At 44.2% G+C, this 14,257-nt stretch overlaps 1 protein-coding gene across 1 annotated transcript in view; it reads left to right on the top strand.

Moving 5' to 3' along the window:
* LOC126235908 (uncharacterized) overlaps positions 1-14,257 on the top strand; it is a 634,203-nt gene that overhangs the window by 1,669 nt on the left and 618,277 nt on the right. The window lies entirely within an intron of this gene.

Raw genomic sequence — 14,257 nt, forward strand, 5'->3', positions numbered from 1 at the left:
CCTCCAAGCATCAATCGTTTCCATTGAATAGATTATCACCAGATGAGAAGTAGGTTTGTGATATTGTTTTGTGAAGAGTCTTCCTTTTGACTTAATATAAAAGAGTGATGTATTTTTAAACACGTAAGTGAGGATTTCGATGGACTGTTCCTAATGTTTTGAATAACAATGTACTGCGGTTATTTAAGTAATGCTATAGGCAGCAGAGCAGAGGCAATTACAAAGCATACTGTACACGAATGACGTTTAGTAACTGTGTCAGAGTGCTCATGTCCTACAATGTGAGGTGTCGGTGACTTAGACCAACTTTCGTACGTTTCGATTACAGCATTGGTTCTGTACTGTATCGTGTAGAAGCGTCAATAGTTCAGTATATTTTAACCAATCTTCACGCTACCAGTAATAAAAATCCTGTGTTAAATTTATTCATTTGGCATGGCTGCCGATCTCTGGGAGTTAATCTTGAGGCACTGCTTAAAGAAATCAACCAAAAAACTTATGTATAATAATATGGAATTGTAAATGATTTGTTTGTGATGGCGTTCGTTGCTACCAGTGCAAATAATGTTGTCCACGTACTCGTAGCTGAATATTTTATTCCGTTCACAATCATTACTGTAGTGTAATGTTTTTAACTGGCCTAAAAGATATTCTTGCTTTGACTCTGTGTTGATTCTGGCCCTGACTACTTCTCCCGCGCATTCATGGAGCCAGGAACGTGGCTTGATGCGTGTTCCTGCCTACGCATTGTATTTCGTAGCATGATGACTACATTTAGCTCCGTACACTAGCTAACGTGATGCTGTGCAAACACGTACAGAGTCTGTTCCTGGCCGTTAATATCGATACGCCGAAACTAGAATGACCTATGTTTAACTCATCGGCGTAAAAATAATATAAGTCTGTTTGTGCGGATAATCTAGACTGCGGCAAGAGCGAGGTGTTCCAGATTCAGCGTAGAATGTAACAGTGTTAGGTCATACAGCGCGTGGCCCAGCGGTAACGTACGAGTAAAGTAAAATCCTGTTTCAAGCGAACTTGTCAGGTTTCGCGGTGGCCCACGGCACTGAATCCAGATTAAACGGTCGATGCGTGAGTGTGGCCGCCTCTTCCGCTTACCAGGGTAAACACCTGACACGTGTAAGGGTGCAGCTGCGAACTAGGGCAAACGCATGAGGCGGTACTTCGAACAGGCGTAACGCATGAGAGAGGTAACGCACTCTACCACATGATTAGCAGTAGTCTCTCTATCGGAAATGAATCTTAATCTGTTACTGCTTTGTTTTATTTTGTATGTATGTCAGAGGCTACTTTCCATTGTACCATTTATTAGGGGTTCTTCCCATTTCATTCATCTATCTACCGCGGGAAGAATAGCTGTTTGAACACCTCCGTGCACGCTGTAATTAGTGTAATCCTGTACGAATGGTGTTGTACTATATTTCTACATTTATCATTTAAAGCTGGTGACTTAAACTTTTCAACTAGTCTTTCTCTAGATAGTTTACTCTGTCTTCATGTGACTGCCACTTAAATTTCTGCACCATCTCTGTGACACTCTCCTCTGCGTCAGAGAAACCTGTCACCATTTGTGCTTGTCCTCTGTAAATATTCAGTATCCCCAGGTAGCCTATTTTCGTAAGGGGCCGACACACTTGAGCGGTATTCTACGACGGGTCACAAGGATGTTCTGCAAGCAATCTTCTATACAAGGTGTCCTAGGAGGAATGGTCAGTATTCAGGGATATGACAGGAACGATCATTCGAAGCATAGAAGTCTAGTAAATATGGACCCTAAAATGCATACCATAAGAGCTGTGATCACATACTGTGAGTCCGCAGCTCGTGGTCGTGCGGTACCGTTCTCGTTTCCCACGCCCGGGTTCCCGGGTTCGATTCCCGGCGGGGTCAGGGATTTTCTCTGCCTCGTGATGACTGGGTGTTGTGTGCTGTCCTTAGGTTAGTTAGGTTTAAGTAGTTCTAAGTTCTAGGGGACTGATGACCATAGATGTTAAGTCCCATAGTGCTCAGAGCCATTTGAACCATTTTTTGAACATACTGTGAAACAATTCTCTTCTACTGCGTGTTCCTTGCTTTCCGTATTTTTATAGGTGATAGTATCGACCAAAACAAGGAAAAAAAAGTCCATTAAACATGGGTCTAACGTGTATAGCTTACGAGCTATGAGCATTTGTTCATCGTCGCTACTGTGAAACACATCTCTTCTACTAAACAAGTGTTCATACATAGCTCCTAAAATATGCATTTTAAAGCCCATGTTTACTAGGCGTTTTTTTATTGTTTTGTTCCTTACCAGCTCTTCCCAAAATATGGAGCAGGCCGCGGTGGTCTCGCGGTTCTAGTCGCGCAGTCCGGAACCGTGCGACTGCTACGGTCGCAGGTTCGAATCCTGTCTCGGGCATGGTTGTGTGTGATGTCCTTAGGTTAGTTAGGTTTAAGTAGTTCTAAGTTCTAGGGGACTTATGACCACAGCAGTTGAGTCCCATAGTGCTCAGAGCCATTTGAACCATTTGAACCAAATTATGGAAAGCAAGAAGCTTGCAGTAGAAGAGATTTGTTTCATTGTACTGAAGGTGAAATAGTGCTCATAGCTCTTACGGTAAGCATTTTTGAACCAATGTTTACTATACTTCATTTGTGCTTGCTCTTCTCAGTATACATCCAATATCCGCTATTAGTCCTATCTGGTAGACAGGTCGTACGAGTGTTTTGTAAACAAGCTCCTTTGAAGACTGATCGCATTTCCATAGTATTCTACCAATGAACCAAGTCTGCCAACTGTTTTTCCTACGACTGAGTGTATTCGATAGTTTCATTTCATATCTCTTACATGAGTTGGTTGCTAGCAGTATTGTGACTCGTCGAAATTTTGCTCATAGGATAATACGTTTCTTCGTTATATGAAATGCACAATTTTACATTGGTGAAAATTTATTTAAAGCAAGTTTCCAGTCTTTGTACCTCTTTGAAATCTTATCAATATCCGACTGAATATTTGTGCAGTTTGTTTCTCACAGTACTCCATTACAGATAACTGCACTATCTACCAAAAGTACGTGCTTGTTGTTCAGATTGGCTGCCAGGTCATTAATATATAACACGAACGACAAAGGTTGCAAGGCAGTTCCCGGGGTACCTCTGAAGTACTTGAACTTCTATCGACGACTTTGCATCCAGAATACCATGCTGCATCCCAACTACCAATAAATCGTCAACCCGATCACAAATTTCGCTTGATACCCTGAACGTTCGAACTTTTAATAACCAGCGTAGGTGTAGTACCCAGTCAAATGTTTCTCGGAAATATCTGGTCCATGGCTTACAGAATGTGATGTAAGAAAAGAGTGACTCTGTGCGTCTGGGACTGTTCTTAATTTTTTTTGTTCTTCTTCTTCTGACTGGTTCGGTGCGGAATGCGCTTTTTGCCAGTCCTAGGCTACTTCTTATGTCCTTTCTCCGTTCATGACGGGATACTTTGCTGCCTAAGTAGGAGAATTCCTTAACTTCATCCATTTCGTGATCATCAGTCATAATACGTTTCTTGCTGTTCTCTTCCCTGCTGCTTCTCATTACTTTCATCTTCCTTCGATTTACTCTCAAACCATATTTTGTACTCATTAGACTTGTTCATTCCATTCAAGAGGTCTTGAAATTCTTCTTCACTTTCACTGAGGACAATAATGTCATCAGCAAATCTTAACATCGGTATCCTTTCACCTTGAATTTTACCCCCACCTTTGAACCTTTCTTTTATTACTCATCATCAACTTGGATGCATGAGCTGTTAAGCTGATTGTGTGATAATATTTGCACTTGCTGGCTTTTGAGTCTACGGACGTAATATTCCAGCATCGTGTACTCTTCGACTGAGGACCACAGAAGAATACAACGTTTGCTGGACGGCTGTATCGCAGTGGACAAATGCCAATAAAGACATAAAAATACAACGGTAGAATACAATCGGGAAGTCGTTTTTTACGGGACTGGAGGGAGAAAAATAAGATTGGTACGGTTGCCTCGATAGCCGTCCCCAGATTTTTTTCCAATACTCTAAAATTACTATCGTCGATACAAATGAGTTGGTTAGTTTTGAGACGTGTGTTGCCAGAAGAACTAAATTTTATGGGTGACTCAAAAATATACTCTTAAATTACCATTTTCGATATAAATGAGTTGGTGAGTTTTGAGACGTATTCTGTCAGAACAACTAAATTTTATGGGTGACACAAAAAACTCATTACATCTCAGAGAATGGGTGGTTATCCAGACAATATGAGCTATTGGCAGATTGTGCAATAAATGAAAACTAATTGGAAGGAGAATCAGCATTGGTCGTATTTTTTTGTTTTATTACCCGCAAAATCGATTTTCGGTCACTTAGTGACCATCCTCAGTGCTAGAAGCTAAAAATTTTACGTAACGATGAGAGAGTATAAAACACAAAATCACAACTACACCTGCGTATGATTTTCTGTTTTATACACTCTGATCGTTATGTAAAATTTTTAACTTCTAGCACTGAGGATGGTCACTAAGTGACCGAAAATCGATTTTGCGGATAATAAAACAAAAAAATACGACCAATGCTGATTCTCCTTCCAATTATATCCACTATTTGGTCGTGGTGCACAGAACACTCCATGGAGTCGCCAATCAGTAAATGAAAACTATGTACTGTATATTCCCGGGGATGGGGGGCGGGGAGAGGGGAGTACCCGCTCGCCCCCTCCCCTCCAATTATGGACTGATAGCCTCAACGTGTACAAATATAGGTGTGGGTGTGGTTTTAGGACTGTTTCGGACGCTCCCTGTGTAGGTGGTGTGACAGTCGCTCACAGCCGCGGGGGAGAAGCCAGCTTGCCAGCTCAGAGGAGGCGCAGGGCGCTGCGATATCGCTGACAGGACCAAATATTGACGGATCGGCCGCGGCGTCCACTTTCCCACGGCTCCGGACCGCGCCGCGCCGGCCGAGATACTGTGTCCCTGGTCCGATTCGAGCCGTGACGTGGGGACGGCCGTTTGGTGTGAACCCGCCGCAACGCAACCTGCCGCCCCCGCACTCTGTCCCACTGTCCCACAGCGCACGTCCAGCTGTTTACTCTGCCGGAGACTGGCTGTGGCGATGGCGGGTAGTATCTCTGCCACTGGTGTGACGCTCTCTCACGAGACAGAGGAGAAGACGAAGAAAAGCACGTACACCGTTTGTTGAGGGCAGCTGAAAACTGATGAGGTGGACAGGAAAGGCAGTAAATATGACCTACAGCTAGAGTTGTGAAACTACCGTAGGCTAGTGTCGACTATCGTAAGCAAACTTAGATTACTGTAGTAGCTTTCGGCAATTAAGATTGTGACTGCGTTACCTGTACGATAGGTGTGTTGCATACCTATCAGGCGGTGCCTCATTTCGATCCCTTTGTTTGCATATGCGATCAGTGTCTTGTCAGATTCCTCTGAAAACCGGAAGCGGTGAGCCACCTAGAAACTGAGAGAGGGTATACAAAGGGCCGCATAACGTACAGATTTTTTTTGTTCTACATAGTTGTCCTCCGGTCTGCTACTTGAATACAAACAGCGTTTGTGGGAAAATTGAAACTGCCAGTGTTTAATTCAGGTCTCACTCGAAAGTTGTTGATTTGTAATGTAACACAGAGGGACCTTGTAATAGAAATACAAAAAAACAGAGATTTATCATACAGTGCCGCAAAATGCAATATCCTCAAAATAGGGTAAAATGAAAGAAAAACGTTAGAGACTAAACAAAAACATATCACACATCGCTTCAATACTTCCTCGAGCTTATATAAAACGTATCACCTTTATTCATAAACAACTTTCGTGGTTATCAATAATAACAGGAAACAATTACAATGATGCCTTTTAGGATGTCAGATAAATCGCTCCGTTTCCGCATTACAAAATCAGTATACTGTTTTCTGCCTCCCACCGACACGATTTAAATACCCTCATTACTAGTGGTGCCACCTGCCGCCTGTGATCGGTTATTGCACATTGACGTCAAGACACATGGGGTCTCAAGTGTCGAAAAACATTCCAAAAATGAATCAGCAATATTGAACGTGTGTCGTCACCAGATGACGTACCTCGCCGTACGTGCAGCGGTCGGGATAGGGCGTGAAGCGATAGCTGGGCGATGCAATACTTGCATTCTACATTTACATCTACATCCATACTCGCAAGACACCTGACGGTGTGTGGCGGAGGGTATTTTGAGTACCTCTATCGGTTCTCCGTTCTATTCCAGTCTCGTATTGTTCGTGGAAAGAAAGATTGTCGGTATGCCTCTGGGTGGGCTCTAATCTCTGATTTTATCCTCATGGTCTCTTCGCGAGATATACGTAGGAGGGAGCAATATACTGCTTGACTTCTCGGTGATGGTATGTTCTCGAAACTTCAACAAAAGCCCGTACCGAGCTACTGAGCGTCTCTCTTGCAGAGTCTTCCAGTGGAACTTATCTATCATCTCCGTAACGCTTTCGTTATTACTAAATGATCCTGTAACGAAGCGCGCTGCTCTCCGTTGGATCCTCTCTCTGTCTTCTATGAGCCCTATCTGGTACGGATCCCACATCGGCGGCAGTATTCAAGCAGTAGGCGAACAAGTGTACTGTAACCTACTTCATTTGTTTTAGGACTGCATTTCCTTAGAATTCTTCCAATGAATCTGTCTGGCATCTGCTTTACCGACGATTAATTTTATATGGTCATTCCATTTTAAATCACTTCTAATGCCTACTCCCAGATAATTTATGGAATTAACTGCTTCCAGTTGCTGACCTGCTATATTGTAGCTAAATGATAAAGGTTCTTTCTTTCTAGGTATTCGCAGCACATTACACTTGCCTACATTGAGATTCAATTGCCGTTCCCTGTACCATGCGTCAATTCGTTGCAGATCCTCCTGCATTTCTGTACAATTTTCCATTGTTACAACCTCTCGATATACCACAGCATCATCCGCAAAAAGCCTCAGTGAACTTCCGATGTCATCCACAAGGTCATTTATGTATATTGTGAGTAGCAACGGTCCTACGACACTCCCCTGCGGCACACCTGAAATCACTCTTACTTCGGAAGACTTCTCTCCGTTGAGAATGACATGCTGCGTTCTGTTATCTAGGAACTCTTCAATACAATCACACAATTGGGCTGATAGTCCATATGCTCTCGCTTTGTTCTTGAAACGACTGTGGGGAACTGTATCAAACGCCTTGCGGAAGTCGAGAAACACGGCATCTACATGGGAACCCGTGTCTGTGGCCCTCTGAGTCTCGTGGACGAATAGCGCGAGCTGGGTTTCACACGATCGTCTTTTTCGAAACTCATGCTGATTGCTACAGAGTAGATTTCTAGTCTCGAACAAACGGTGCCAGTTTCGAACACCTTTTGAAAATATGATCTGTTGCAAGCGTAGATGATACTAAATTATTGTTCTCGTTGTAACGAAGTAAAAGTTGTTCTTATTTTGTTGTTTCTTTCTATTATGCCTTCTTTTTCTGCTTATAGTTGTTATTTAATAAGAAAAGCTTAGGTCATTTACTGGTAACGACGGAATTCGGAAGCTTATACTCCTCTACTTGTGACGAAATACGGTATGCTTTTGTTGCACTGTGCTTTGCAGTAAACCAGCGGAGACGGGAGACCGGTAAATAACAGATAATGAATCGTACCTCAATGTAAACACACAATTGTCTAACGCAATGAAAAAAAGTACTGCTTGCCATGTGCAAGAATCGAATTCTGAACTCCACGTTTAATGCGGTGCACGTTCGTTCAGAGCCACACTGACGTGAGTACTTGATTTGGGTTGGGATGATCACATGGGCTCGATCATTGGCACGTGCGGTGACGTACGTCATCTGATGACGTCACGTGTTCTATATTTGTCATCCTCTTTTAGGATACTTCCCGGCATTTACGACACCATGTGTCTTACATTAAATCACTTGACTCGTCGTCGTCTTTGTCGCTTCAGAGGCTTTTAAACGTTAGTAAGAATCGCCCTGTATATGATTTTTTTTAAACTTTAATATCATCGCTCTGCCAGTATCCATGTAAAAGCGATCCACGGCCGATTAGAGCTTCTACTAATGCTATACGTCGTTCAGCCAATCTCGCATGCCGAGAGCGCGTGGATTCCGGCCGCAGCCGGGTGTAGGCGTGACACCATAGCGTCTTGGAGGACGATACGACGGAACGTTTTACAGCCGAAATTCTCGCACTGCCTCAGCAGCCTCGTATCCAGGAAAAGCGCACCGTCGTGCATCTGTCATGTGCAGGCGGCAGGTAACGCACGCGATTAAGTGCGTGGCGCGTGACCCTTGTTCTAGAACTGCCGCCAGCAGTCGGAAGTGCTAGACTCGTTAGGGAAATGGTTACGCAGCGCGTCTGGAATGTGAAACCGATACCTGGAGTCTGGGTGGGCGCGTTTCGCAAGCGCCTTGCCTACAGTCTCCCTGGAGAGCACAGCCAGAGAGATTAACTGCTATGCGCACTCGGGACCAGGCGCTATCGCCGTATTGCATCTCAGTGGCGGTTTGCGCAAGGGCGCCCGCGCCGTGGGCTACTGTGTGTGTGGCCTTCACGCTTTGTCCTTCCGCCACTGGCTCTTACCACCACAGCACTTGCCGCGACGCTTTCCTTTTACTTTCCAATTACCACGAGTGAGTACAGAGTGTTTCACGAAAGATGCAAGCACTGTGTCCGGCAGTGGACCCTGGCTCCGGTCGACGATACCCTCCTGGCTGTTTCTCGGATTGTGGCTCGTGTCATCGGTTTTAGGCGAACTAGGCACGTTAGAAGTGGCCTCGAAAAGGAGCTATTAGGCACTCCAGGTCACGTGTGTTTGAAGCATCAGCTGACTGACCTGTGTCCAAACTCAAACTTAAACCAGGATGAACGTTTCACACTGCAACGGAGAGAGCACTCTAGTACTTCCTGCCAGACCGAGACTGTTTACCGGATGAACCCGAACTTGGAACCGTGCCTTTCGCGGGCAGTGTACCAGCCGACCTTTGCAAGTACTTGTTTCTTTCTGTGAGGTTTCGGAAGTAGGAACTAAGTAGTGGCAAAAGTAAAGCTGAAAGAGGGGGGGGGGGGGGGGATTTGTCGTGGCTGCGTAATATAGTCGGTAAACGCAGTACTCCTGAAACCCGAGGTTCCTGATTCGAAACAAACTCTGGCACTCAGCTTTAATCTGCCACGTAGCTGCTCAAACTGATACCATAAACGGTATGCCACCGTCTCACCAGTTCAGATTCTGTTGCTCGACATCAGTGCAAGAACTGCACAATTGGTGTCTTTCACAATGAAGACACTGGGCCCGAAATGCTCTTTATTTCCGATGAAGTGTGTCTACATTTATCAAGATAAGTAACTCGCGGAACAGTCGACGCTGACGTTTTGAAAATCCTAATCAGCTATATCAACATACCATACATGATGTGAAAACAGGAGCGTGGTGTGCAGTTTCAATTATTTGACCTGTCTTTTTCCACAAGACCCTAGCTACCAAGATGCTTAGGAATAAAATACTGCGAACTTTCTTCAGAGAACCAACAAATAACGAAAAGACCTACTGCTATTTCATTCTGGGCAATGTAATAAGACACAGTGCGAATGCTGTTTCCCACTTAAAACATAATAAGGCAGTCTTTTTCTAAAATATTTTATTTAAAAAAAATGGTGACCGTTTTCGATCAGTGGCTGATCATCCTGAGACCACTACTTACTCCATGCTGACTGCTGGAGCTCGTGGCGTGCAGTGCGTAACAGTCTAAGAATGATCACTCATTTATCGAAACTGGTCACTGTTTTTAAAATAAAACTTTTCATGCTGTCTGGACTGTTCTTATTAAATTTTTAATAATATTTTATGACCACTGACATTTCCTAACACAATGTTTCAAAAAAACTCATACCCTCTGCCTCTCCTTGCCTCTGCCTCTGCCTCTCCCTCTCCCTCTCCCTGCCTCTGCCTCTGCCTCTCCCTCTCCCTCTCCCTGCCTCTGTCTCTCCCTTTCCCTCTCCCTCTTACTCCTTCCCCCTTCCTCTCTTTGGCAATCAGTAACTTCAGTCACTCTGTCCCTTTGCCTCCCATTCCTCCCTGCTATCCATTCCCCTCCCCTTGCCTGCCATCCAGTTTTTTTGCCTCCCATCTGCCTTTGCCTCTTTGCACTTTGCCTCTCTGCGCCTTTGCCTTTGCTTTCTCTTCTTCCTCATCTTATCCCTTTCATTTCTCTCATCCTGCCCCTATCATTGCTCTCTTTCTCCTCTCACCCTTCCTCTTCATGCTTCAGCTTTTCCATCTCCTGTCCTCATCCCTCTTTGCATGTCTCTCTATCCTTTCACCTATCAGTCATCTTTCTCCTCGTCTTCTCCTTTTCATTCCTCTCCTCTTGTCCTGCTCCTTTCCCTTTTTTCTTCCTACTTTCATCCTTCATCCGTCTGCTTCAGCACTTCCTCATGTGCCTGTTATCATTCTTCTTCCAGACTTTACGATTAAAGGAGGACGGGAAGTCCAGCTGTGGACTTACTTCAGGAATGGCTTAGAATGATTTTGGCGAATGTAATTTAGCATGGTCGCGGTATGATACTAATTCAGTATAGTTTGGTCGCGTAAATGCTATGGAAATGCGAGGGCTAAATGAAATGATGGAGAAACGTGTTACACCGTGTTTCATTTAGTTTCAAATTGTACAAGGGTCGCTGATAGAGAGGCCTTGAAAAGGCAAACAGTGAATAATTGGGGTACGTGCTGAGAGTGGTCTCGTATTGCGGCGCGAACACATAAAGGACTGTAATAAACTTTAGGCAGACGCGAGGCTGCATAAAGGCGCTGAAAGCTTAGCGACAAGAAATGCGAAGGTAAGCTGCGGACGACAAAGTCACCGCCGCGGTATTGTTCCAGCCGTCAAATGTGAAGCGAATGTTTAACGAGGGGGAAGGGGAGAAAAAAGAAACTGGGTCGCTCTTAACTGTTGCGAAGAGCGGATCGCGTCGTTAGCCGCCGCTTCCATTGAAATGCGGGACACAAAGCGGATAATTAAGGCTACGGCTGCTCTATAAATACGGTCGCCTTGAAACGAACCGCTTTGACTCTTTCAAGGGGGAGCCAGTCCGGGTGTCTGCGAACACTATATGGCGCGCGCACACGCTTTTTTTAAAGGAATACATGCTTCATGAAACAATTAGCAAGCGTGACCGGAATAAGTCCTAGATTCTAAAACTGCGTTGTAAGAGAAAATGATGTGAGAGGGAAAAACATAGTAGCTTAAGTGACGTTACCCGACATGTGATCGCGCCATATTTATACACGTAAATATACTGTCGCATCTCAAATCCATCTCATACCTGAACAAACTGTGACACTTACATGAGTTGACTGGTACCCATTGCAACTCATTGTTATTGTAATCGTAGTGTAAGGTGTCACAGGCTCAGTAGCTGAGCAATCCAGTCCCTCACAAAGAAATAGATTTTCATTCTGTAATAAACATGTTTCTAGTTAAGGATTAGTACTGTACAGAGATAGTAATCTCGGGTCTATTGTATGGTTAACTGACATGCCGATAAACTAAACTGGCAATTGTATACATTAATATCTATTTCCCTCAGCCATATGGACCCACTGATGTGTTCCGGGACCTTCGAATGGTGGGGAGTGGACCATTTTTAATGTTAGCCGATCAGTTGAACTAAGAAAGCTACAAGCGGTGTAAATTATTAGGGTTTGGAACTGTCGCGTTCAGATTTGGGCTGTAGACATGTGAGTGCAGAAGGAGATGGTTTTCTTCAGCGTTCGTTCTGGAATCATGACAGGTTGCCAAACCTCAACGGCAGGAGGTCTTTCTGCCCCACTGGCCAAAAGCCACAGGAACAGTTATCCACTCTCGAATAGCACAGTTTATTCCCAAGAATTAGCAGCTTTCACTCGGTTAATACTAGGCGGAAATCCAATCTGCGCTGCGCGGGGTAGCCGCGCTGTTTAGGGCGCCTTGATCCGGTCTCGGCGGCTTCCCCCGTCGGAGGTTCGAGACCTCTCTCTCGGGCATGGGTGTGTGTCTGTTGTCCATAGCGTAAGTTTCAGTTACTTCAAGTAGTGTGTAGGCTTAGGGACCGATGATCTCAGCAGTTTGGTCCCTTAAGACCTTACCAAAAATTTCCAAATTTTTTCCAATTTGCATTTGGATCGCACCTCCTTGACTCTTGTGCAGAAAGGTGTGCAGTATACTGTTGCACCCATTTTCAGTAAGCTACCATAAGAATTGTGTTTGCATATACCTATGTCTTATCTTTTTTTTGATTCATAAGCATTTTATTTTATTTGTTATTACTTTCATGTTGTGATTTCATGTACTGACACTTTCCATGACCTTGGAGGAAATTGGAAATTTGCGGTAAGGTCTTATGGGACCATCGGTCCCTAAGCTTACACACTAATTAACCTAACTTAACCTAACTTACACTAAGGACAGCATACATCCATACCCGAGGGAGGACTGGAACCTCCGACGGGGGGAGCCGCGCGAACCGTGGCAAGGCGCCTGAGACCTCGCGACGACCATGGAGGGTTGCTCCTCAATTTGTTTGTACGCAAAAAAAAAAAAAAAAAAAAAAATCGAAGAAATATTTTCGTGAGAGCTCTGATTTATCTTATTAAGGTAGTGGTTGTTCCCTACGTAGATGGGTATTAAAAAAATTTTGGCATTAGGGGGAGAAAGTTGTCGTCGATTGAAATTTCACTAAAAGATCTCGCCGCAATGTGAAAGGCCTCCGTCTTAATGATTGCCTCCCCAGCTCACTCACCATATCTGTTAAATTCTCTTCGCTGTACCACTAAAAGTACAAAACTAGCGACCTTATTTGAACATTTTCGATGGCCTCCGTCAATGCTACCTAATAAGAATCCCATATCTCGTAGCATTGCTCCAGAAGAGGACGGACAAGCGTAGTGTAGGGAACCTCTTAAGTAGATTTCAAAAATGGTTCAAATGGCTCTGAGCACTATGGGACTTAACATCTATGGTCATCAGTCCCCTAGAACTTAGAACTACTTAAACCTAACTAACCTAAGGACAGCACACAACACCCAGTCATCACGAGGCAGAGAAAATCCCTGACCCCGCCGGGAATCCAACCCGGGAACCCGGGCGTGGGAAGCGAGAACGCTACCGCACGATCACGAGCTGCGGACTTAAGTAGATTTGTTACCTGTTCTAAATCTTCTGGCGATAAAACGCCGTGTCTCGTTTGTCCACCTCACAATATTTTTCAGTGTGCTGGTTCCAATTTAAGTTGTTCGTAATTTTAATACCTGGGTACTTAGCTGAATATTCGACAACCAAAATTTCTGTAAAATAAATACAGAAAACTGCAACCAGTCACTTTTATGAAACAGACATTTTTCCTAAGCCGGCCGCGGTGGTCTCGCGGTTCTAGGCGCGCAGTCCGGAACCGTGCGACTGCTACGGTCGCAGGTTCGAATCCTGCCTCGGGCATGGATGTGTGTGATGTCCTTAGGTTAGTTAGGTTTAAGTAGTTCTAAGTTCTAGGGGACTGATAACCACAGCAGTTGAGTCCCATAGTGCTCAGAGCCATTTGAACCATTTGAACCATTTTTCCTAAAACCGGTTTTAGAACATTTTCAGTCTCATCGGTAGGTGATGCGCAGGAGGTTGCAACTGAAGATAGGCCTGGAAAGGTTCTAAAACAGGTTTATGGAATAAATAAAGATTTCAAAAATGTGACTCTTTGCAGTTTTCTGTATTTATATTGAATGGTCAGTCACGGGTTAATTAAACATACGTAATGCATAAGCGTATTTAAGTTATTGTAATTTATCGTGTAATTGAACGCACATTTTAGTACTCACGTCGAGGACTTCTCACTTATTTACTCTTAGGGTCAATAGACACTTTTAGCATCATGCAGATACCTTGCCTAAATCATTTTGCAGTTCTTTTGATCTTCCGACGGCTTTACTACACGGTAAAGGCCAGAATCATCTGCAAAGAATCTAAGAGGGCTGCTCTGGTTGTGTCCTTAAACGTTTGTATAGATTAAGAGAAGTAGAGGTACTTAGATGTTCCTTCGGGACCCCAGATATCACTCTGGTTTCAGTACATGACAACCCCGTCAATTCCCGTGACTTTTGTCACAGAAAATCACGAATCAACTTGCGGAGTTAAATATACATCTACGTGGACGCTCTGCAAAT

The sequence above is a fragment of the Schistocerca nitens genome, chromosome 2 (genome assembly GCF_023898315.1).
Source record: "Schistocerca nitens isolate TAMUIC-IGC-003100 chromosome 2, iqSchNite1.1, whole genome shotgun sequence".
Classification (NCBI taxonomy): Eukaryota; Metazoa; Arthropoda; class Insecta; order Orthoptera; family Acrididae; genus Schistocerca; species Schistocerca nitens.